Below are 27097 nucleotides of genomic sequence, written 5' to 3'. Positions count from 1 at the left end.
AGTTGCTGTCTAAACCTGAAAATTTTCCTTTTGTTCTTGTTTTCTGCTCCTCAGCATTAAACCCTGCTGGAGAGCAGTACTTCTCAAACCCCCATGTGTCTAAGAATCAACCAGGGATGTTGTGAAAGTGCACTTCCCATGCAGGAAGCCCGAGGTAGGGCCTGGGATTTGGAGACTGTAGCAGTTCCTAGGTCATGCGCTGTTGCTGCTGGCCCAAAGAAGACACTTAGAATAACAAGGATTAGAGATGTAGCTCTCAGCCTCAGCTCTGCCCTTGAATTATCTGGAGAGTTCTAGTAAGTGTCCATTCCCAGTCCCCACCTTAGTCAATTTACATCAAAATCTGGACGAAACCAAGTGTATTTTTGTAAAGATTTATTTATTTATTCCAAAGGGTTACACAGAGAGAGGAGAGGCAGAGAGAGGTCTTCCATCCGATGGTTCACTTCCCATTTGGACACAATGGCCGAAGCTGAGCCGATCTGAAGCCAGGAGCCAGGAGCTTCTTCTGAACTCCCACGTGGATGCAGGGGCCCAAGGACTTGTGCCATCTTCCATTGCTTTCCTAAGCCATGGCAAAGAGCCGGATGGGAAGTAGAGCAGCCGGGTCACGAACCAGTGCCCAGCTGGGATGCTGGTGCACAGGCAGAGGCTTAACCTACTATGCCACAGCACAGGCCGGCAATGACCTTTTCAGATTAACTTTTTCCACTAGCCATAGTGCCCTTGAGATCTATGCACAGCCTGTCCCCTTTTCATTACTGCATAGTATTGCATGGTGTGAGTGTAGCATGGTTTAGCTATTCACCCGCCAAAGGGCATTTGGGCCCTTTCCAATATTTGGTTATCACAAATAAACTGCTTTGAACATTCCTTAGCTAGCAAGAGTGACCTTGTACATGTGATTTCAAGGTTAAAGACCTTGGGGCCTACGTAGTGGCAGCACAGTGGGTTAAGCTGCCATCTGTGATGTCAGCATCCCATATTGGAGTGTTGGTGCCAGTCCGGTTGTCCTGCTTCTGATCCAGCTCCCCCTTTCCCCCATGTGGGAGACCTGGATGAAGTTACAGGCTCCTGTCCTCAGCCTAGCCCCTCCTAGCCCAAGCAGTTGTGGCCATGTGGGGAGTAAACCAATGGATGGAAGATCTCTCTCTCTCTCTCTCTCTCTCTGCCACTTTGCTTATCAAACAAATCAATAAAATTCGTTTCAAAAATAATTAAAAACCTTGGTAAGCATATTATCCTGGATAATCCATTTCTTAATGCTTGAGTCCTCAGAAGCAAAGAATCTTTTCTGAGTATGGTGGGTGGGTGGGTGGGTGTGTGTGTGTGTGTGTGAGAGAGAGAGAGAGAGAGAGAGAGAGAGAGAGAGACTAGGGAGAAAACACGGGTTGGAGAGAGATGACATTATTGGCATTGAACATGGCTGAATGGAGTCATAATCCAAGGAAGACAGGTACTTCCTGTTGGAAAAGTCAAGGAAATAATTCTTACCTAGAGTCTCCAGAAAGAGCCCTACTGCCATTTCTTGTAGTCTGTGTGACCATTCACTGTGTTGGCCTGTGTGACCACTCTGGACCCATGAACACTAAGATGTCAAGAGAGTAAGTCTGCGGCATTTGAGTTTCTTAAGTTTGTTTTGGCAGGAATAGAAAACTAATGGAGCATATTTATAAACTAAGTATAGACACAGTAATCACGCCCCCATGTTGTGTTTTCCCATCCCATCATGTCTATAAAATGTCCATCTGTGTCTGTTACATGAGATACTCAACACTGTATGGTAAAACAGGACTTGTGTTTTTTTTTTTTTTTTTTTTTTTTTTTTTTTTTTTTTGGACAGGCAGAGTGGACAGTGAGAGAGACAGAGAGAAAGGTCCTCCCTTTGCCGTTGGTTCACCCTCCAATGGCCGCCTTTGCCGTTGGTTCACCCTCCAATGGCCGCCGCGGTCGGTGCGATGCAGCCAGCGCATCGCGCTGACCTGAAGCCAGGAGCCAGGCGGCCTTCCTGGTCTCCTATGCAGGTGCAGGGCCCAAGGACCTGGGCCATCCTCCCCTGCACTCCAGGGCCATAGCAGAGAGCTGGCCTGGAAGAGGGGCAACTGGGACAGAATCCAGCACCCTGACCAGGACTAGAACCCGGTGTGCCCACACCGCAGGTGGAGGATTAGCCTATTGAGCCGCGGCACCGGCCAGGACTTGTGTTTTTGTTCAACTGACAGCTCACATAGGTGTTTGGAGCATGTTTAAGACAGGCAAGGATGAGCTAGGCTGTTCTGTAGGGTAAATAGATTAAATGCATTTTCAACATGGTATTTTCAACTTATGATGTATGGGTTTATCCAGAGGTAACATCATAACCCAAACAGCATCTGTAGTCTAAGCATGAGTCCTTTGTGAGATCTCAGCTTTGCAGATTATTTCTCGGAGTATGTAGTCTGTCTTTCTAATCTTTTAACAGGGCCAATTGCAGACAAATGTTTCATTCTAATGAAGCCCATTTTAACACTATTTCCCTTTACAGTCATGCTTTTGGGGTGTATAGGATGTTTTTTTCTTGCCATGTGTCCTGAAGAGTTTCTCCTATGTTTTCCTTTAGAAGACTTTTTATGTTTTCTATTTAAATTTGTGATCCACTTGATTTAATTTGTAGATAGGATGTGAGTTTAGGTTAAGATTTTTTTTTTTTTTTTTTTTTTTGCCTATGTCTGTCCAATTGTTCCAGCACCATTTGTTAAAAGGATGTCCTTCTGCCCTGAATTATTGTTTCTCCTTTGTCAAAAATCAGTTAGCCGTATTTGTGAGGAGCTATTTCTTGGATCTCTACTCTGTTCCCTTCATCTGTGTGCCTCCCTTTGCCAATACTATTCCATGCTGTCTTGATTTCCGTGGCTATATAACAAATTCTAAAACCAAGCAGACTGATGCTTCCCATTTTATTCTTCTTCCGAAGGAATCATGTGGGACAGGCATTTGGCCCAGCTGGTAAGTCACTGCATGCCCTCATCCCACATACGCGTGTCTGTGATGCAGTCACAGCTCCACTCTTGATGCACACCATGGAAGGCAGCAGGTAACGGCTCAAGAGTTTGGTTCACTGCCACCTACGTGAGAGCCTTGAACTGAATTCCTGCCTACTGGCTTTGGCTGGGTCACTTCCTGATATCTGGGACATTTCAGGAGTGAACCAGCAAAATGGGAGATTCTCTCTCTCTCTCTTTCTTCCTCTTTTTCTCCTCTCTCTTTCCCTCTCCCTCTCTCCAAATTTATAAACATGGAAAAAGGAGCAATGAGTGAATTCCAGCCTAATCAGACAGTAAAACGTGTCCTAAAACTTCTATGATTAAAACAGTGAGGTACTGGCAGGCCAGTGAAACAATAGGAAATATGTAAGTAGAAACAATTGCACATGGAAATCAAGTATATGATACAGGAATAATTTCCAAAATACAGAGAAAAGATTAAAATTTAAATTAGCAGCTTTGGTCCAGCTGGAGAATGATAACATTGGATCGTTCTTTGTAATTATCAGGTTTTCAAATGTATCTCAAATTTTAAATGAAATCATGCACCTACCAGAAGAATACATGGATAAATCCATCATAATCTGCGAGTTGGGAAATCTTACTATGTTACTCAAAATCCAGAAGCAGCAAATAAGGAATAAAGATAGATACATTTTTATATTTTTAAAAGATGTGTGATAAGAAACAAATACTACATGTAAGTTAAAGGGCACATTCCATATGGAAAATAAAGAGTCATACTAATAAGGCAAACAAATCTGAATTTTCTTAAAATAGAGATTCAAATATAGAAAAGAAAAAAGCCATCAACTTTGCAGAAACAGAGGCTAAAGAAATAAACAGAATTCACAGAAAAAGAAATGAAAATGACTTGTAATCATATGAAAAGATGCTCAAGCTTGTTTATACAGTGAGGGAAATGTAAATTAAAATTATAATGAGATATTATTTTCAACCACCAAAATGGCAAAAAAAAAAAAAATCCTCCTAGTTGCCCAATATAGCCTGGTACGAATCTGTGTGGTGTAGGCACTCTCCTACAGCACCAGCAGAAAGCAAAGGGCTCATTCTCTTTGGAGGGGGACTTTGGCGATACCTAGAAAATTACATAGGCCCATTTACCCTCGGACCCAGCAATTCTACTTCTAGACTCTCTCCTGAAGGTACACACTACAGTAATTACAATTTTATAGCTTAAAGACTTGATCTTGTTATTGAATGGCCAAATAAAAAAGCAATCTACCATAATCTCACAAATTAGCTTTTTACAAATATTTTAATACCATCTTTCCTCATTATTTCAAATTCAGAATAAAACAAGTATCACTCCTAAGGGTGTATGTAGCTAGTGTACTTCTTAATATCTCTGACCCACATCAACCCACAAATACAGACATTTTGAGAATTCTTAGACTGCACGTGGGAATCTATCATCGTAGGGCAAGAGAAGGAATGATCTGGGTTATGCACCACAGAAAAGTACTGTAACCAGTGAGCTGAGGACCATGGGTAGAACTGAGGTTACAGGGTGGCTGGAGAACATTCACATAGCCTTTCTGAAGTGGAGGGAAAAGGCAGTATGCCCTTCTGTTAAAAGAAAAATGTATTTTTGGTCTCCATTATCAAGCATGGCTCTTATCCAAAATCAACTGAATACATTTAAATCTTATTTTGGTTGTGTGTTGTCCTAAGCATTAGTTTGGGTCATAAAAAGTTAATGCTAGGATTATGGAACCTACCTCCTTACTATATAGATGACTACAACCTGAACTTGGGCAAGTGAAGCCCTGGGGTGCAGCACTTAAGGAACCGGTGCTCACAGTATTATGAAGGTGCAGGGCCAGCCCCAAGGTGAGTGCCTTCTGTACTTCTGCGCCTTGAGCACTTTATTCATCTTGCCTTAGGGTGAGCTCTAAAACGGATGCCCACAGAGACAAAAGGCTTGCTCAGCTCATAGCTCATATGGTTAACTGGTGACAGCAGAATTAACACAAGTTCTCTAAAGAAGTCTGGAGTCTGCCACCTCCACCCTTGCCCCTGTTCCAAGGAAAAGCCTGTAAGACAGAGTGGTCAGCCCCTCCGTCTGCATCAGACCACAGGCTCCTACTTGGTATTGGCAGAGTGACCAACAAGAGCACACCAAGACTTCATCTGCAGCAAGACTGTCACTCCATTCCCGTAGTAGGACAATGTCCATCAGGTGAGTCAAGTAAGCCAAAAGAATATGTGTCATCTACATTGACAGCCAAGACACTTTTTAAAGTGCTAATGAAATTATTATGAACAGTGACTTTGCTAGTGAACAAAACATTCCTCTCACTGATCGAAACACATGGAAAAATCTCCTGGGAAGAAAGTACTTTCACCTTTGAATATGGCGTTTGTTATGAATTTAAAAGAAATAGTTGTGCATTTTCAAGTATATGCTAAAACTTGGAGTTTTCAAGCAAATAGATGCAGCAATCCTTATTTACCCAAGAGAAATGAAAACTCGTGTTCACACACAAAAAAATCTGTATATGAATACTTATAGGGTCTTTATTCTTAATCACCAAAAAGCCTGGAAGTAACGGAACTGCCCTTCAGGGAATGAACGGACAAGCAGATTCTGGCACATTGATATACTGGAATACCACACAGAAACAAAAAGGATTGAACTACTGATGCTATATGAGACAACCTGGATGAATCTTAAGTGCAACACACAGAGTAGAAGAAAACTGACCAAAAAGATGACATTGTAGAACAGAAAAAAATTCATAGGAGAAAAGATAGACCAGTGATCACCACGATTGGAAGTTGAGGGAAGGATTGACCACAAAGAGACTGGGGAAGTTCTTGCATTGATAGAACCGTTTCTTACATCTTGTCTATAGTGTTAGTCGATGGGCTGAATGTATTTGTCAAACATCACAGAATAACAAGGATACCTTTCATTGTAGGGCACATTTTGATAACTTCTTTAGTATAACTGCTTTCTTTTGTAGTTCTGTATATTTCATTTCAGACATGTAAAACAAAATACGGTGAGGGGCAGGTGTTTGGCACACTGTTTAAGAAGGTACTTGGAATGCCTACATTCCATCTTGAAGTGTGCGGGTTTGGCTCCTGGCTCCATGTGCAATTCCAGCTTCCTGCCATTTCAGACCCTGGGAGGCAGTAGTGGTAGCTCAAGGACTTGGGTCCCTGACACCCATGTGGGAGATCTGGGTTGGGTTCCTAGCTCCTGGCTTCAGTCTAGCCCAGCACTGGTTTTGTGGATATTTGTTCAGTGAAACAATAGGTTCTCTGTCTTTTGAACAAATAAATTTTTTTAAAAAAATAAAAATTTACTGTGAGAAGAGCTCCATGAAATTCACCAGACTTTCAAAAGGGTCCATGAGGGGAAGAAAAAAAAAAAAAAAACACCAGAAAGAATCTCTATAAAATGAGGCATTGTCCTTGGCTGCTACCTTTGGTGGTGCTGAGCTCCACCTTCCACTCCTGTCAACTTTGCTCAAGCTGAGCCATTTCTTAAGAGATGCACAGAGGAGGAACATGACGTGTACATGGGTGTGTGCATGCATGTTGAGGTGGATTCATTCTGAGAGGAGAAGTGTGGTGGGGGCAAGAGGCACGGAGTCACCACATAGACCCTGGGAGTCGGGCGAAAGCAGGCCAGAGGAGAGCAGCTTGCACACTCGTTTACTTCAGTTGGTGCAGCAGCTTATATAGCCAACACAGCCAATCAATCCAGTCAAGGGGTGGTTTATGCCCTAACCAATCACTGCCTGTTGCCAGGCAGGCTCCTTTGCCAGGTGGGTTTCAAAGCCATTCCTGCGTAACTGATGCTCGCTCGCCAGTGGCCATCTTGGCATGGCCTTCTCATTCCACCACATTTCCCCCGTTTCGTTTATTTTTGAGCAATGGGAGGCATGATTCTTGGCCATACCATTGTTGACCCCGTTTCCATGTGGTCTCCGTATGCAGCTGTGCCTGTCTTAGGTTGTCCCCCAGGGGATCTTACCCGTCATTGACTAACCAGCGCTCAAAACAGGAGACCACAGGAGTGCTTGCTCAAAAGGGGGTAAGAATAAGGAACAATGGTAATCAGGAATAGCATGACTGCACACAGGCTATTGGCTGTTTGAATGACTGACCAGAGCTAAGTGGGATATAAAGCAGTAGTGGATGTGGCTATGGGCAGTCCCTCAGGGTAGGATGATAGGGCAGCAGCTTGACAATTGGTACAGGTGTGTCCACTAATAAAGCGGATTCTCAGTCTTGTTCAGCTGGTTCTGGTTGACTGTCAGTTGCAGGCTTGATGTTTCTGGCTGCTACCCAAATGGGCTGTCCCGCATTCTCTGGAAAGACACAAGCATATCCTCAGCCCTTGGTTAGCAGAAGCCTTTCTACAGGCACTGGAATCCAGGGCCTGAATTCTGCACCCGCTCCTACATTAACGGCAAACATGCGGGTGGGATGCGGTTTAGTGGCTGCCCTGAGGGCCTGGGGTGCCTGGGGACTGCCACAAACGTGGGAATCCTCACTGGGTACGGATGGGATGAGCTCATGTGGGTTATCATCTTGAGGTCGTCTAAGTTCATCCCACAGGTATTTGGGGGGTGGCTGACTAGGCATTGCTGCATTGTCTGCTGTCATGCCATTTTCACTGTCAGGGCTCTCTCTCCCTAAGTCAACTGTTGCCTGTGAGGCAGAGGCCTGGAGTGACAGGCTCTTATCAGTCTCCGATTCATTATGTTTGGTAATCTGTGTGGGCTTCTGAGAGGGGGGTATCTTTCCCATGTTTGAGCACTTAAGACTGGTGTGCCATGCCAATTCTAGCCAAAGGAAAGACACTCACAGCACTTCTGCCATAACTAAACAAATTCCTAGCACCTCAGATGCTGATGGCACTATGCAGGGGGTTCCCTACGTTAGACGAACAGACAGTGGTGTATCAGATCGTTGGTATGTCCTCTGCTTATGGGGGACCTCCTTGATTCATTAGGTCAAGGCTGTATGCCCACACGGTGTCTCTGGAGAGTCACCTCTCTCAAGTGAGGAAAGATGACTTGGTTCTGAATTCTGGGATGATCAGTCCCTTATGTGAATTTGTCAGGTGAACCAAAAGTAAAAGAAGGAACCGAGAAGCGGTGTTATGCTTCTGGGCGGTGTGTGCCTAACCTGGGTTCACTTCGACTGAGGATATATGAGATGCCGGCACTGCAGGTGGCAGTTTCACCCACTATGCCACAGCACTGGGCCCTCCAGTCTTTTGAGTTATTGTGAGAGAAAATTAATTTAAAACATGCAATCTGCCCTTGCATAACCATGTGTTAATGGTGTGTGAGACAATGCCACAGCTGAGAAAGATCTTCTAGGATCAGTCCCATTCATAATAGCTACAAAAAAAATCAAATATCTTCAAATAAATTTAACCAAGGATGTCAAAGATCTCTATGATGAGAATTACAAAACATTAAAGAAAGAAATAGAAGAAGATCCAAAAAAAAAAAAAAAAGGGAAAAATCTTCCATGTTCATGGATTGGCAGAATCAATATCATCAAAATGTCCATTCTTCCAAAAACAATTTACAGATTCAATGCAAAACCAATCAAAATACCAAATATATTCTTCTCAGATCTAGAAAAAATGGTGCTGAGGGGCCAGCCCTATGGCTCACTTGATTAATCCTCCACCTGCAGCGCCGGCATCCCATTTGGGCGCCGGGTTCTAGTCCTGGTTGCTCCTCTTCCAGTCCAGCTCTCTGTTGTGGCCCAGGAAGGCAGTGAAAGATGGCCCAAGTGCTTGGCCCCCTGCACCAATATCGGAGACCAGGAGGAAGCACTTGGCTCCTGGCTTCGGATTGGCGTAGCTCCGGCTGTAGCGACCATCTGGGGAGTGAACCGACAGAAGGAAGACCTTTCTCTCTGTCTCTCTCTCTCACTGTCTAACTCTATCTGTCAAATAAAAAAAAGATGCTGAAATTCATATGGCAGCACAGGAGACCTCAAATAGATAAAGCTGGGGTATCACAATACCAGATTTCAAGACATACTGGAGTAGTTATAATCAAAACAGCCTGATACAAAGTACAAAGACAGATACACAGACCAATGGAACAAAACAGAAACACCAGAAATCAATCCAAACATCTATAACCAACTTACATTTGATCAAGAAGCTAAATCAATCCCTGGAGCAAGGACAGTCTCTTCAACAAATGGTGCTGGGAAAACTGGATTTCCGAAATGCTGCTCTCTGTTCCTCCCATTAGTGGTCTCAAATGGCTTACAGACACTTGCTCGATAAAAGACGTGCCATGCTTATGGAAGTACCACCACTCAAATATAAATATTACTCCTGATATCAAAGAAGATGTCCCTGTAAGTGCCACATAGAATTTGGGTGTCAATGAATTTAAAAATACTGTCACCGCTGCCAAGTTCTCGCACAGCCTCAGCGGGACCCTCAGAGCGTAAAGCAGCCCCAACCCCGCCACGAACCACAGCGAGGCCCCAGTCCCCGCCAGCCCAGCCCACAGCCGCTCCTTCCAGCCCAGCGGCGGGCTCAGGCCGGGAGCGGCAGCAGGAGCAGTCGCCGCCGCAGCCCTGGCTTCACACGAGCCGTAACCGTCCCAACTCAAGGGGCTTCCATAGCCTTGGAAACTCATGACTGGTGCATAGGGAGATTACTGATGCCATAAACGGGAGTGTCAATTGGTAAAGTCAACAACAGGAGTCACTGTGCACTTACTCCTCATGTAGGATCTCTTTCCTTAATGTGCTGTACATTGAGACTTAATGCTATAACGAGTACTCAAACAGTATATTTCACTCTGTGTTTCTATGGGGGTGCAAACTGTTGAAATCTTTACTTAATGTATACTAAACTGATCTTCTGTTAAAAAAAAAAAAAGAAATTAGAAATTCCCAACTTGACTCTCACTGGGATTAAACATGACAATAGGTCTGATCTGATTTCATCATCATTTAAAAAATCATCTATTATTTTTCACTTTATGTTTCTGTGTGGGAGCAAACTGTTGAAATCTTTACTTAATATATGCTAAACTAATCTTCTGTATATAAAGAGAATTGAAAATGAATCCTCATGTGAATGGAAGGGGAGAGGGAATGGGAAAGGGGAGGGTTGCGGGTGGGAGGGACGTTATGGGGGGGAAGCCATTGTAATCCATAAGCCGTACTTTGGAAATTTATATTCATTAAATAAAAAAAATATTTTAAAAAAACTGGATTTCCACATGCAGAGGTATGAAGCAAAACCCCTACCTTACACCTTACACAAAAATCCACTCAACATGGATTAAAGATCTAAATCTATGACCTGACACCATCAAATTATTAGAGAACACTGGAGAAACCCTGCAAAACATGGGCATAGGCAAAGAGTTCTTGGAAAAGACCCCAGAGGTACAGGCAGTCAAAGCCAAAATTAACAAATGGGATTACTTCAAATCGAGAAGTTTCTGTACGGCAAAAGAAACAGCCAGGAAAATGAAGAGGCGATTGACAGAGTGGGAAAAATTATTTGCAAACTATACAACTGATAAAGGATTGATAACCAGAATCTACAAAGAGATCAAGAAACTCCACAACAACTAAACAACCCAGTTAAAGAGACAGGCCAAGGACTTAAACAGATGTTTTTCAAAAGAGGATATCCAAATGGCCAACAGACACATGAAAAAACGTTCAGGATCACTAGCCGTCAGGGAAATGCAAATCAAAACCACAATGAGGTTTCACCTCACCCCAGTTAAAATGGCTTTCATACAGAAATCAACAAACAACAAATGCTGGAGAGGATGTGGGGAAAAAGGTACCCTAATACACTGTTGGTGGGAATGCAAACTGATAAAGCCACTATGGAAGACAGTCTGGAGGTACCTCAGAACCCTGAACGTAGTCCTACCATACGACCCAGCCATGCTACTCCTTGGAATTGATCCAAGGGAAATGAAATCAGCAAATAAAAGAGCTATCTGCATCTCCATGTATTTTGCAGCTCAATTCACAATAGCTAAGACACGGAATCAACCTAAATGCCCATCAATGAATACTGGTTAAAGAAATCATGGGATATGGACTCTATGAAATACTACACATCAATAAAAAAAGATAAAATCCAGTCATTTGCAACAAAATGGATTAATCTAGAAAACATCATACTTAGTGAAATAAGCCAGTACCTAAGGGACAAAAATCACATGTTCCCCCTGATCTGTGACAACAGACCACCTAAAAGAAAACCTGAAGAAGTTACATTTACACTATGAGAAGCAGTGACTTGAACAGCCCTTGTCTTGACTGTTGAGAAACCGTTTATTATTTTTTTTACTAGTTTCTTTTTCTACTTAATACTATTGGTTGAACTATTATTTAACACAGAGGAGGAGGCCGGTGCCACGGCTCACTTGGCTAATCCTCTGCCTACGGTGCCGGCACACCGGGTTCTAGTCCTGGTCGGGGCGCATTGCCCCTCTTCTAGTCCAGCTCTCTGCTGTGGCCCAGGAGTGCAGTCGAGGATGGCCCAAGTCTTTGGGCCCTGCATCCTCATGGGAGACCAGGAGAAGCAACTGGCTCCTGGCTTCGGATCAGCGTGGTGCGCCGGCTGCAGCGGCCATTGGAGGGTGAGCCAACGGCAAAGGAAGACCTTTCTCTGTGTCTCTCTCTCTCTCTCACTGTCCACTCTACTTGTCCAAAACAACAACAACAACAACAACAACAAAAAGGCAGAGTTATACAGAGAGAAGGAGAGGCAGAGAGAAGAGAGAAAAAGAGAGGTCTTCCATCTGTTGTTTCACCCCCCAATTACCACAATGGCCAGAGCCATGACAATCCAGAAATGACTGCATCCCACTGGAACACGGGTCTTCACCTGATATCAGGGCAAGCCAACAGACTCCATCCATAGGCACCGGCCTGGCTTTCCAAGCTCTTTGGAGGGGCCTGGGTACATGAATAGCTGTCCAAATTGCTGTCTCTGCAAGGAGATTCTTGCTCAAGCATCTTATTCAGCCACCACCTTACTCCACCCTCCTAGAATTCCAAATTAACTGGTTTTTATTTTCTCTCTACACTTTCAACTGATGATTCTGCATTATCCTCTTTTCCATTATTTATGCTGGGACATTATCTGTTAGCCTTACTGTTGCTCCATTAATGAAAAGACTGCTATTGTAAAGATCAGTCTTTCCCATGGTTTCAGGGTGGGGTGAGGGGGCTCCACAGGGCATGGCTAAGGCAGTGAGATGCTGTGTGCTATAGCAGCAGTGCTTACCATACGTTATGTATTTGTCATAACTCAAAACTATACAAAGGGAAAACTCTAATTTAAACTATGGGCTTTCGGTCATAAAAATGTGTTGACATCTACCCACTGTTGTAACACACGTTCTACACAAATGCAAAATGTTAATCACAGGGGAACTGGAGGGAAGGAAGGGCAGTAAATGGGAACCTTGTACCTTCCGTATGATATTTCTGTAAACATAAATTTGCTCTGAAAAATATTTTTAGAGTGCACAAAAGACTTGACCAGACACTCCAATAAAGATGATATAAAGATGCTAAATAAATACACAAAACATGTTCACTGATATTAGCCATTAGGTAAATGCAAAATAAAACAATATAGACGTATAAAAATGTCTTTAAAAAAGATGTCTACTGTTCTATCTTGAAATAAGAAAAAGAAGAATCTGGAAACACGCAGGATAACGTGATCCCATCTTTTTAAAAATCTCTATAATTTATATTAATGTTATATAAGAATATACTTATAAGAATACACAATAAATTCAGCATTATCTCTGAATAGTAAATTTAAAAAAGTCTTTAGGAAAAAAAAATTACTGGCGATGGCAAGAGCTAACAAGGATGTGGAGCAACTGCCAGTATCACACATTGCTGATGAGCAGGTGAATGCAAAATGTTACCGGCCCTTTGAAAAGAGTTGGACAGTATTTACAAGGATAAACACACACAGTTTGTTCCCACAGCTCCCCTTCTAGGTACCAACTCTATGATAGTTTCTAAACATTTTTTAAAAACAACATTCATGTGTCTCTTTACAGAGCTTTGGTGATTATTCCCCCATGAAATTTAATACTACAGATGGACTGTGCATCAGTTTATGTACCTATACAAGGCACTTTATATATAGGAGGAGTATGATATTTTTTGCCTCCTAAAACCAATTTTCCACCTTGGGATTATCCCTTTCTTTGAGAACATGTGTTCTAGAAAAACACAAACCCATGTTTGTACAAAAAAAATCAGTTCATGGACAGTTGTAGTAGTTCTATTTATAACTCCTAAATAATGCAAATGCTCTTCCATGGATTAAAAAGAAGTTAGGGTACATCTGATACAACAGAAGGCTATTCAACAAGTAAAAGGAACAAGCCACTGATATCCAACATGTATTAATCTCAAGATACTATGCTGAGTGGACTAAATCAGACACAAGACTGAATCACGTATGAGTCTCTCTAGTGATCTCAGAAAGATAGAGTCACTGAGACAGAGGATGGAACACTAAGTGCCTGGGATTAGAAGTGGGGTTAAATGGACGTCCACCAAGGACACAGACACTTTGGGGTCAAGATTACCCTGCTTCCTCACCATGTTGGTGGCTTCTGTACACCACAAATCTTAGCATAGAGAAACTAAGAAAACATTTTCAACTGACGAAAACAAAAAGGATTCCACACTAATAAACCCAAGACAAAGCATTGTTAACAGGTCTAATCAACAAAAGATATTCACAGAAGTTTTTGAGACAAAAGGAAATATCACTGGGAAATTCAGGGATAGAAAAAATGAAAAATCATTGGACATGGAATGAATATCTGTAAAATATTTTCTACTTATTTTCAATTTAAAACTTTAATTCACTTAACTTTAATTGCTTTACTTTTACTTACTGTCATCTTAATTTATGTATATTTTTACTTTACTTTTATTTAATCATTCTAATTAATTTTAAAACATCAAAGATATCTGACATTCAAAGGTAGAAGCAGTATTAATGTAAATGTGTTTTTTTTTTTTTGACAGGCAGAGTGGACAGTGAGAGAGACAGAGAGAAAGGTCTTCCTTTTCCGTTGGTTTACCTCCCCCCCACAATGGCCCAAGCACTTGGGCCATCCTCCTCTGCACTCCTGGGCCACAGCAGAGAGCTGGACAGGAAGAGGAGCGATGGGGACAGAATCCGGTGCCCCGACTGGGACTAGAACCCAGTGTGCTGGCGCCGCAGGCGGAGGATTAGCCTAGCGAGCCATGATGCTGGCCATAAATGTGTTTGTAGTATGTAAAAAAGTAAAATATATGAAAACAATACCACAACGGGTGGTGGGGTATTGGGAATACCTAAGACCCCTGCTCTAGAGTGCAGTGGATATGTTATTTTAAGGTAGACTTAGATGCATTAAAAATATACATTTTAAATATTTGAGTAACTCTCAATATACCTTAAGTGGTATAAGTAGTAAGTCAACAGAGGACATGAAATCCTCAAACAACCCAAGAGAAGTTCAAAAAAGAGGAAAAAGGAAAAAGAACAAATGGCTAAAACAGCAGCAGGAGAATAGATATGAAGCCAACCACACCGGTAATCACATTGACGGTGATTAGGATATGTGAGTTACTTAAAAGAAGAGATTGTGAAGTTGAATATAAGGAAAAACCCAAGTACTGCTATCTGTACAAAGTCTAGTTTAAGTTGCCACACAAAAAAAGTTAGAAGTAAAAGGATGAAAAAATATGCACCATGGCAACAGGAACCAAAAGCAAGCTAGAGTATATACGGGGATTCAAGGAAAGCTTATTTAAAATCAAGGGATATTATCAAGGACAGAGATGAACATTAGTTAAAGGTATAAAAAAACCTTAATTCTCTAAGAAGACGTATGAACCCTAAAGGTATGTGCACCTAACAGAGGTCCAAACCGCACACAAACAAAAACTGGGAGAACCAACATGAGAGAGAGAAAAAGCAGCAGGACCTCAGTGGGAACACTGCTGGGACCCGAGTGAAGGCTGTGGCTGAGTTACGAATACTGGGCCCACACTGACTTAATGGTTTGGATCAGGGCACCACAGGTGGATGAAATAGCAGCATTAGGAGAAGGGAAGTGAAAGTTATGCAGAGAGAACATTTGCAGCTCTTCTGTTAAGTCTGAAATGATTTCAAAATGAATTAAAGAAAAAAACCAATACAGAATCTAATAGTATTCTATCCTGGAAAAAAAAAAAGGCCCCTAGGTGGATGGCCTGTTTTGTCTTCCTGTGTTGCATTATCTCCAACCGTTCGTCAAACCTCCTGGCTTCAGTATTTGAAGATTACAGAAATCCTTCCCTCACTCTGAGTTCCTTTCTAGTAACTTCCCAGTTGGGCTAAATTCCATTTGTCAAAACTTTTACCCAGCTGCATCTAGTTGGGCTGCTGCAAACATGAATCCTAAGTCTCACCAATTTAAAAATAAAAAGTCAGCCTTGCAATGGTTTGTTACATCTGTCATGGCATTTGGGTGTCGCGCAAAACAGAGTGACTCTTTTTCCTCCTAAATCTTCCAATAGCCATTCCCTTTGTAATCCATCACACATGCCACACATGAGACACGAGTCTCATTAAAACAATTTTGTTTTGTACTACTGTGGGACGTCGTGTGACTTACGGCTTAAATGGTGTACATGTATTTACATACTGTCTTGTATACTTTATTGCATGTGTATGCTTTTTGCTTGACTTGTGATTAATCCTACAGTTAACATTTCCAAAACGCATGCAGACAAATTCAGTGGCCTTTCTCTGTCTCCGCTTTTGAGTCCATCCAGGTCCTAAACCCCATCTTTGTATGGTTGTAGAAAAGTTCTTCCAGCAAGGAACCTTATTCTCTGAAGAAGGTACCAGATTGAAGAAACCCATGATCAAAAGACTGAGGAAAACTAGTGCACTTTTATATTCGTTTCCTAGAGATTTTAAAGCACATTGAAGACCACAAAAAATCAACAGAAAATATGATTATTTAACAGAGATGCTCAACTTATTTTCCTCTTAACTGGGGAAGCCACTTTGGAGAATACACAATAAGGGCCAGACTGCAAAGGTACTATTTTAGGCTGGCTTGTGTGTACATAGTGACAGAAGAAGAGAAGAAGGGGCAGGCATTTGGTGCAGCACTTACAAGCCTGGCTGCTTCTGATTCTAGCAGTTGGCTAACGTGCATGCCTGTGGTGCCGGCATACCCTACGGGCACCAGGTTCTAGTCCTGGTTGCTCCTCTTCCAGTCCAGCTCTCTGCTGTGGCCAAGGAGGGCAGTGGAGGATGGAGCAAGTGCTTGGGCTCCTGCACCCGCATGGGAGACCAGGAAGAAGCACCTGGCTCCTGGCTTCGGATCGGCATAGCTCTGGCCGTAGCGGCCATTTGAGGGGTAAACCAACGGAAGGAAGACCTTTCCCTCTGTCTCTCTCTCTCACTGCCTAACTCTATCAAATAAATAAATAATAATAATAAATGTGCCTTTTATCCAAAACAAGGAGAAAGAGGAAACAGAGTAGGGGAAAAATCAGATGGGACATTTGAAAATGAATGGTATGGCAAATTTACACTGAAACATATCAATAAACACATTTGATATTAATGGTCTAAACCTGCAGCTTTCCCACACAAACAGAAAGCAGCACATACAAGATTGGAAAAAGCAAGATCAACATATAAGCTGACTACAAAAGAACTTTAAAAATACTGACCCAAATAGGTCAAAAGTAAAGGGTCAAAAAAATATGCCATGCTAAATAGAAGAAATAAAAGGAAGCCAGCTATATTAATATTGGGTAGATTTCACAGAAAAGAATTTTATCAGAGATAAATAAACTTCAATATGTTTCAGGGGTCAATTCATCAAGTATATATAAGTATATATATATATGTATATATATGAGTATATATATATATATGTGTGTGTGTGTATATATATATATAAAGCTAAATACTTACACACCTAATAAAAGTGATCCAAAAGATGTGAAGCACAAAAGCCAATGTAAATGTAAAGACAGACAAATCCACAAGTGTAGTCAGAGCCTCCGTACCCTTCTGTTGACAATGGATGAAACAGCTGGAAGAAACTGAGTGTGGAAGACCAGGGCAGCCACACCAAGAGTCTGTCCTAGGTGCATCCGTCTGACACTCCAGCCCACAACAGCAATGCGTGATTTGTTTCCAGGCACATGGAACCTTTACCAAGATGGGACACAATCTTGGCCACAAAACTAGTCTTAAGACAATTAAAATGACCAAAGTCATGCAAAATGTGTTCTCTGAACACAACAAAATTATATTTGAAAACAATAATAAAAAATAAAATCCCCACATAGCTGAAAATGAAGGTCTAATTTCCCTCTAAGTAGTGAATGGGTGGAATGGAAATTCAAAGGGAAATTAGAGATCACTCCAAACTTAATGAGATGAGAATTTGATAAGTCAGAATGTATGGGGCATTGCAGGAGCTACTGTCATGGTATAGTGGGTCAGGCCTCTGCCTGCAGTGCCAGCATCCCATATAGGTGCCAGTTAAAGTTCAAGCTAGGCCCCTGCAACCTGTGGGAGACCCAGATGAAGCTTCTGGCTCCTGGCTTCAGCTTGACCTAGCCCTGGCTGTTGCAGCCATCTGGGGAGTGAACCAGTGGATGGAAGATCTCTTTCTTTCTCTCTCTCTCTCTCTTTCTGTAACTCTTCCAGATAAATCTTTAAAAAAAAAAAAAAAGAAAGGATAGGATATTGCCAATGCTTACAGTGCTTACAGGGAAAATTGTAGCACTAAACATTTACATTAGAAATGAAGAAAGAGGGGCTGGCATTGTGGCGTAGCAGGTAAAGCTGCCGCCTGCAGTGCCAGCATCCCATATGAGCACCGGTTCGAGTCCCGGCTGTTCCAATTCCAATCCAGCTCTCTGCTAATGGCCTGGGAAAGCAGTGGAAGACAGCCCAAGGCCTTGGGTCCCTACACCCACATGGGAGACCTGTAGAAGCTCCTGGCTCCTGACTTCAGATCAGCACAGCCACAGCCATTGCAGCCAATTGGGGAGTGAACCAGCAGATGGAAGACCTCTCTCTCTCTCTGTCTCTCCTTCTCTCTCTGTGTAACTCTTTCAAAAATAAATAAATAAATAAATAAATCTTTGAAAGAGCTCAAACCAATGACTTCAATTTCTACTTTTGGAAACTAGAATAAGAAGGGGCTGGGGTTGTGGTAGAGTGAGTAAAGCCACCACTGGCAATGCCAGCATCCTATATGAGCATATATGACCTAGCTGATCCACTTCCAATCCAGCTCCCTGTTTATGGCCTGGGAAAAGCAGTGGAAGATGGACCAAGTGTTTGGGCTCTTGCCACCCATATGAGAGATCCAGATGAGGCTCCTGGCTCCTGGCTTCTGCCTGGCCCAATGTGGGCCATTGTAGCCATCTGGGGAGTGAACCAGCAAATGGAAGATCTCTCTCTCTCTGTCTCTACCTCTCTCTCTGTAACTGATTTCAAAATAAATAAAAATAAACAAATAAATACATGCTTTTAAAAAAGAAGAGAAACTAAAGTCCAAAATAAGTGGAAGAAACATTGGCAGTTTCTTAAAAAGTTACATATTCATATACATTTGCCACATGATCTAGCATTACATGAGCCACAACTTGCTCCCACCCAGAGTGTGCGTTAGTAGGAAACTGGATTCAGGACCCAGTCATTCTGACATGGCATATAGGTATCTGATCCACTAGGCCAAATCTTCCCCTAACAGTATTGGAAACATATGCTTTATTAATGAAAGCATTCATAGAAGCTTGGCTTGAAATAGCCAGAAAATAGGAACAATCCAAATGTCCACTCATAAGCTAAAAGATAAGAAGTATATAGATATCCATGTAATGGAATACCATGTAAGAAAATACATGCAATAAAATGAATTACCGAAACAGTTATAAAGCTTAGATAAATCCAAAATAATTATGCTGCAGGGATGGAGCCCAAAACATCCCTACCCTCCAGAAAATCTCCACCTACTGTATTATTCCATTTACAGGACATGTAACAAATGCTAAATGCATAAGCTAACAGTGACAGAAAATAGATCAGTGCTAGAGATAAATGGTGACAGATGGTGTAAGTAGTTGAGTGTGTCTGGGAAGGTTAACGAGGAACTCAGGAAGCCCCCGGAGGTGCTGACATGTTCAAGACCGTGACTGGGGTAGTTGGTTTCACAGGTGCACACATGTCGAACCTGGTCAAATGCTGCCCTATCAACAGGGACATTTTCTCATATGCCAACTAAGCCTCAAAAGGCCTGTTATTAATATTATAACAACTAGAAAACAGGGAAACATCTTCAAGACATGAAAGAAGCAAAAGTATTTTTAAGACACAACATAAATCAATAAGCTTTGGACAGAGTAAAGAGTAATAGGTAGAAGCCTCAGAGTGTAAGGAAATATCACACAACAAACACAGTAACCACAAAAAGTTTATAGAAAATGGAATTAAAAGATAAATATATTTCGGTTTTGAAATGTATTTTGGAATTAAAAGATAAATTTATTTTGAAATCCATGCCTCGTTTTTTATATAATTCATTTTCCATAAACCATTTGTGTGAAAATAACTTGCCTTTAAAAAAAAAAAAATCATTTGCGTGGCAGAGAGAGAGAGAGAAGAGAGACGCACACATAGTGAGCTCCCATCATGCCCAAGCTGGGAGCCAGGAATTCAACCCAGATCTCACGTGTGTGTGGCAGGGACCCAACTGCTTCAACTGTCGCCTGCTGCCTCCTAGGATCTGCCTCAGCGGGAAGCTGGAATCAGGAGCCAGGACTCAAGCCCAGGCACTCTGACACGGGATGTGGCTCTCTTAGGTGCTATATTTAATTTTTAACGCCATTTTCCATGAACTTTTCAAAGCACCCTCCTCTAGTGAACAAACAGACATATCCAAAACACATGAAGAATTCCTTAAAATCTTTGAGAAAAACACTGACCATATAACAAAAATGGTGGCAAGAGGTAATTTTACTGATTCTGTGATGGCCATATAAGCTACTGCTGGAGTCACGCAGCCTGCAGATAACAAGTCTGCCTTCCTTGAAGCTTAATGGGAAAAACACAGAAACAAAATCACACAAAGGCACCGGAGAATGAAGAGAAATGCGCCGTATCTGGAAGGGACTTCAAAATTTGGGAAACAAAATAATACAACCAGAGGGAAGGGCAAAGTTGTGTGGGCAGCTAAAACTCTTAACAGTTAAGAGGATGTTTCTGTCCTACAAAGCCCAGGACAGATTGGAGTAACCACAGCCACTACGACTTGATTAGGAAAACCTACCCTCTCCCTCCACCAAAAAGAAAGCCAGAAGAGGGAGCACTTTTTCAAACAAAAAGCTAAAAAGAAGCAGTTTAAATGTTGCATGAACCAAACTCTCAACCCCAGAGGTAGAGAACAGACTCAAAGCCATACCGATAGAAAGTTTTAGAAACTGAACTGTTGGGGCTGGCACCGTGGCTCACTTGGTTAATCCTCGGCCTGCAGTGCCAGCATCCCATATGCCGGGGGTGCCGGGTTCTAGTCCGGTTGCTCTTCTTTCAGTCCAGCTCTCTGCTGTGGCCCGGGAGGTCAGTGGAGGATGGTCCAAGTGCTTGAGTCCTTGCACCCACATGGGAGACCAGGAAAAAGCACCTGGATCCTGGCTTCGGATTGGCGCAGCACTGGCCGTTGCGGCCATTTTGGGGGTGAAACAACGGAAGGAAGACCTTTCTCTCTGTCTCTCTCACTGTCTGTAACTCTACCTCTCAAACAAAAAAAGAAGAAAGAAAGGAACTGAACTCTTATTGGAGTCAACAAACAAAGAAACACAGTTATCAACTGAGGTACAACCTAGTTAATATTCCTCAGGGGAAAATCTAAAATCCAGCATCTCCATATTAGTACAGGATACCGTGAAAACAAAATGCAACAAAGACCAGTGAACAGTGACCTATTCTCAAGAGACAAAACAATCAGCTGAAACTTTCAGATCCCAAGATGATTTCGATACTGAAATTAGTAAACAAAGGTACCCAATTAGCTATGATAGTTATATTTCATAGATAAAGGAAAATGTGCTCATACAAGTAAAAGTTATGAAATGTAATCAGAAAATGGAAACTACACAAAGAATCTGAGAGGGCATTCTACAATAAAAATGCAGTATCTACCATTAGGGACACACTGTGTGTTTACATCAGAATAGAGATGAGGAGGACTAAGTGACCCTGAAGACAGGGTAATTGCAGCTATCAAATATCAGGGATGGGGGGAGATTTACAGGAGGGAGAGGTGGAGGCAGAAGTGTACACACACACACACAGGAGAGAGAGAAGAGAGAGAACAGGGAGGGGAAGTTCAGAATAAAAAAAAATGTTGGAGATGAAGTTTTCTAAATGTTTCAAGTTTTACTGACATCTAATGAATTGTTTAATTCCATCTGTGATGTGTGATTGATACCTATTTTTAAGTCATCTTTCTTCTGTGTCCTACATCTGGACGAGCAAACAGGAAAGTCCACGTGTGCTCTCTTTTTGCACCAGGGAGTGTTCAATCCATGCAGGATCATTCATCCTGGCCTTAATCCCTCCACACAGTAAAATACCCAAGCCAATCCCTTGCCTTGCTCTTTCACGTCATTTCATATCTGCTTGGGAAACCTGCCCTACTCTCTCCAGAGAGTTGCATTAGATGAGTAATAAATTCAAACTCCACTGGTGTGTGTTTGGCATTATCAGACTTCATACATGCACTAGTTTTGTTTTTGTTTTCAGATGGAGACTTCATTCCACTTCTGTGGGGAATGACATCATGCATTTACAGAATTAATAAGCACATTTAAACCAATACAATTTAAACTCTCCCCCTCTCTCTCCCTTCTCTCTCTCTCTCTCTCTCTCTCTCTCTCTCACACACACACACACACACACACACACACACAGACTCCTAGGAATACCAGCTAACATGCTGAAACAAAAAAAGGGAAAATTTTAAAGACATTCAGAGAAAAATAACACAGTACATATGGAGAATACTGATTTGATGACCACGATGGAGTTCAGAAGACAGTGTCAACACATTTTTAAATTTATGAGAGAAAAATATCAATACAGAATCCTACCACTTTAAGAGTAACTATAAAATACGCACATTTTCAGAGGAAAAGGTAACTAAGAAAATCCACTGGCACTGGATCCCAGCTAGAACAACTACCACAACTTTAATAGGTGTGCACCATCAACATTTAGTCTTTAGAATACCAGGGTGGTGCTAAACTCCCTACAAAGCACAGGACAGTCACAAACAAAGAATACCCATCCAAAATGCCAGTGGCAGAAACACTGGGTATCACTAAGTTGAAACCTTTGTGATGGTAGAGTGGTGGTATGAGCAATGACAGATCAATTATGTTAAATATTAGGCTTAGTATCCCACTAATCTCTATGTATGCTTTCACTGTCATGCAGTTAAAAATAGTTTCCAATGTCTTCAACATGACAAGTGGCTTCTATGGAAACCCTACTCCCCATATCATACTCAAGGATGGGAGACTGAATGTGGTCTCCCTAGGATCCACAGCAATGCATAGATTTCAGCTCTTGCCACTCTCATTCTACATTGTTCTAGAAATTATATCCAGTACTATCACACTGAAATAAGCTCTATTCACAGTGGAAAACAGATGTAAGGCTGTCTTTATTTGCATGTACAATCTCATATATGGAATGTTTTAAGAAACACAAAGTGACCAGAACTAAAAATAGAGATCAGCAAGGTCTCTGAGTTCCAAATCAGTATATAAAAATCAAGGTTAACTACATATGTGAACAATGAATAATCCAAGTGTGAAATTAAGAAAACGGTTCTGTTCACGACAGCACTGAAAAAAATATATGAGAAAAATAAATACATTCCTATACAGACATCCTTTAGTAACTGTGGGGCATTGTTTCCAGGACTTCCCGAGAATACTAAAACCGTGGCTGCTGAAGTCCTTCAGTACAAGGGCATAGTCTTTGCATACAACGTATGCACGTCCTCTTGTATACTTTGTCACTTCTAGATCTTATATTACCCAATACGATGTAAATGCTATGTAAACAGTTCTTGGACCATGCTGTTTAGGGAATAATATAAAGGAAAAACACTGGACATGTTCAATACAGTGCAATTTTGTTTTGGCAAATATTTTCAGGCCTTAATTGATTCAAGTCACAACTGCAGAATCCACAGAAGTTGGAGGGCTGACATGGAAAACTAAAAACATGACCAAAGGAACCTAAGAAAGACATGAATAAACTAAGAGCCACTCCATGTTTATGGATTGGGAGACTCAATATTGTCCAGATGCCATTTTACCAAAAATGATCAAAGGATTCAAACAATCCCTAACCAAATCTAGCAGAACTTTTTTTTCTTTTTTCTGGAAAACATGGCCAGTTTGTTGTAAAATCATACAGAAATGCAAAGAACCTAAATAGGCAAAATAGGCAAAGCAGCTTTGGAAAAAAGGAACAGTTCTATGCATATAATAGATCCTACTAAAATGTGTTCTAAATTGATAATGAATTTGGATGCATGCATACGAGTAGTCTTTCATAACAAAGAAACTAAAAATAAAACAAATTCACATTAAAATTCTCCAATTCCATATATGTCTTCTGGGAATCTGCTACATGCCAGTTCATCCAGGTGCTAGAGTTACAGCTGCGAACCACACAGACTAGGGCATGGTTAATAAGCAAATAAATACCCACCACGTCAGAATGTAGGAACAATAGGAAAAATAAAGCAGTGCAAGAGAGACTGGACATTATTTTAAAGTAATCACCTGGGAAAGGTTCTCTCACAGAGAAGTATTTGAGCAGAGAGTTGATGACAATGGGAAAAGGAGCCATTCAAGTGCAAGTACAAGGAATATTCAACAATTTCAGAGCAAGTGCCTATTTATGGTAAAATTATGCATGGGCTCCAAAAACTCTATGCACCAACATTAACTTTTCTTGCACTCCACTGCTCCAAGAACATTTTGAAGGACTCTGTCTGTATGGGGAGAAGAAGCATCCCAGGCAATAGAACAGCAAACAGCCAAACGCCAGAGGTGAGCCTGCCCCTGGGGAAGGACTGCCCTGACTCTGGAAGGAAGCAGGGAACAATGGTAGGACGCAGCAGAGGAGCACATCACGAGCCTTCTGAGCTAGAGCTGAATCAGTCTCTGAGAACAGGTTATAGGTGAAATAAAATGCAATCTAGAAACTCCGATGTGTCTGTCATCTAGAAGCCAAAACCCAAGAACTTCCACTATGCTTGGTTTTATGGAAAACATATTCATTGATGTAGGATCCTCAACTTGGATCTTATTCATTGGAAAGTCAGTAGTTTATTTATTCTAAAGACAGAGTTACAGAGAGAGAAGGAGAGGGAGCGGAAACAGGAGAGGGAGGGAGAGAGAGAGTGACTTTTCACCTGCTAGCTCACTCCCCAAATGACCACAACAGCTGGTGCTGGGCCAGGTCGAAGCCAGGAGCCTGTAACCCCATCCAGATCTTCCACGTGGGGGACAGCAGCCCAAGCACTTGGGCCATCCTCTGTTGCTTTTCTAGGTGTGTTAGCAGGGAGCTGGATCAGAAGTGGAGCATGTGGAACTCAGACCAACACGCATCTGGGATGCCAGCACTACAGGCAGAGGCTTAACCAGCTCTGCCACATACTGCCCTCCTCCCTTTCTCAACAGTCCACTCCCACCACTGCTTAGGGGAATAGGCCTAATTAATAATGCATCACAGATCTGCCCCTTGCATGGTCACTGGGGCTCTGTACAGAAACACAGGACAAAGGCAATCTCCATCAGAATATAGTACAATCATGTGTTGCTTAATGATGGGGATATACGCTGAGCAATGCATTATCAGGCATTTCTTCATTTTGCTGTCATCACAGAGGGTAATCACATGAACGTGGATGGGATAGGCCAACCACATAAAGTGATCTTTTGATGCAGTAAAGAGACGTGGTAACTACAAGATGTATGAAGCTGCAACAAGCCCAACACAGCATGCTATTTTAAAGATTCCTTTGCAAGTCAAAGGAGTACACTCTAAAACAGTGTATGACATAGTACATAAATCAGTAACATGGTCGCAAATTTTCATTATCAGTATTATGCACTGTAGGGACAGGTGGTTAGCACAGCATATCAGATGTCACTTGAAACTGCGTTTCATTTCTTATAATTGTACCTAGGAAACACATGAAATCTATTTTCTGTGTATTAAAAAACTTAAAAATCAGAAGAAATAAAAAGAATAAATAACTAAGTAAAAATGTAAGCCAAGGAAGGAAAAGATGGAGGGAGGGGGAATAAGCAGTGCCTGTATAATGCAATGAATCATTTGAAAAATGCTCTTGGAGAATAAAAGCAAGTCTTTAAAAGAGGATGTCCCTGGGAATGCCCACATCCCATATCACAGTGTCTGGGTTCAAGTCCCATCTCTACTCCTGATTCCAGCTTCTTTTAAATGTGCACCCTTAGAAGCAACGGGTGATGGCTCAACTGGTTGGGTCCCTGCCACCTACATGGGAGAGCCAGACTGAGTTCCCAGCTCTTTCCTTTGGCTCGGCCCAGCCTTGATGTTGCACACATTTGAGGAATGAAAGAAAGGAGGAGATAGCTCCCCCTCTCTCAAATAGAATGTTAAAAATTGTATATAATGTACACAATTGTGCTGTACAACTGGCAGTGCAGTAGGTTTAGCTATACTGGCATCATCACACACACACACGAGTAATGTGTTGCATTCCTATGCTACAATGGCTAAGACACCAACAGGTGATCAGAATTGTCGAGCTCCATTATAATCTTGTGAAATCCTGGTACATAATGTGGGACTAGAATTGCTTCAGACATGAGCAAGAAACTCAAGTCAGTACAACACGACACAGGGAACACACCTTACTTGTGTGAGTGTGTGTGTGTGTGTGTGTGTGTGTGTGTGAGAGAGAGAGAGAGAGAGAGAGAGAGAGAGAGAGAGCTGGCAATCACTGGGTCACTCCTCAGTGCCTGCAATAACCAGGGGGCTGATGCCAGGAACTGTAAACTGACACCCTTTGAAGTTCCCTGAGGAGGAAGGCCCAGAGCATGTGTTCTGCCTCAGGACCCAGGACCACATGTTGGAGAAGATGCCCATAAATGTCCTTTCCAGAGAAGAGCTGTTCTGGAAGGCAAGTTGGCAGCAGTGAGTAATTCTCAAACATGTCTGGAACCACTGCTCCCCTAACTTCACTGCTGAGGACTTACTGAAAGGAAATCACAAAACTCATCAACAGAGATGTATTTCAACATTGATCTTAACAGTGAAACCTCAGAAAGTAACTAGAAAGGACAGCAATGTGGGATTAGTTAAAGAAATTACAATGGGGATAATTGATTGAAAAACTATGGCCCCATCAAAAATGACGTTTACAAAGAATCTTTAACAACACAGGAAGATGTTGCTGATGGAATTTTAAACAAATCCCAGGACATGAATCTAAAAGCACAGAGAGATCTCAACTGTTTTATCTCCCAGTTGATGTCTTCATCTCACTTAAAAACTCATTGGAGATACCTAAAAGTTGTAAATAGTGGTTCTTGCTAGATTCTGAACGTTTGGTGAGTTGAGAAGCTCTTCCGTTATTTTATATACCTTGCACATGATCTGTAAAGGAAGTGCAATGCTTTGATAACCCGAGGGGAAAGCATGCATCCTTTGGAACAAGGCGTAGGTCTCTCTCCCCTGGTGCATCTCTCACGCCGAGTGGACTTTCCTCTGCAGCCAACGCTTTCCCCAGCTCTCAGAAAAAGGCATTTAGAGGCCCTATGATGTGGCTTCTCTGAGGTTCTTCAGGACCTGGCTCAGGGATTGCTCTCTGCCTTCACATGGTCAGCTCACCTGCTCACTCAAAGCACTAGCTTGCAGCATGTTCAGAGCTACCAAGATGAGGCAGTGACAC

At 42.0% G+C, this 27097-nt stretch overlaps 1 long non-coding RNA gene across 9 annotated transcripts in view; it reads right to left on the bottom strand.

The window, feature by feature from the left end:
• Window positions 1–5540: 5540 nt before the first annotated feature.
• Window positions 5541–27097, bottom strand: part of LOC127485537 (uncharacterized) — a 67871-nt gene continuing 46314 nt past the window's right edge. For 8 of the 9 annotated variants that reach the window (XR_016221105.1, XR_016221107.1, XR_016221104.1 and 5 more), the window contains 2 exons: window positions 9180–9393; window positions 5541–7369 (listed from right to left, as the gene is read on the bottom strand). This is a non-coding gene — a long non-coding RNA (uncharacterized LOC127485537). Of the gene's footprint in view, window positions 7370–9179; window positions 9616–27097 lie in introns of those variants that run through there. The other variant, XR_016221100.1, reaches the window with a different exon arrangement.

This window comes from Oryctolagus cuniculus, chromosome 15 (genome assembly GCF_051225735.1).
Source record: "Oryctolagus cuniculus isolate XC-2025 breed Fujian yellow rabbit chromosome 15, ASM5122573v1, whole genome shotgun sequence".
NCBI lineage: Eukaryota > Metazoa > Chordata > Mammalia > Lagomorpha > Leporidae > Oryctolagus > Oryctolagus cuniculus.
Note: the sequence above shows the minus strand (reverse complement) of the source record. Positions and strands in the feature narration are given on the sequence as shown.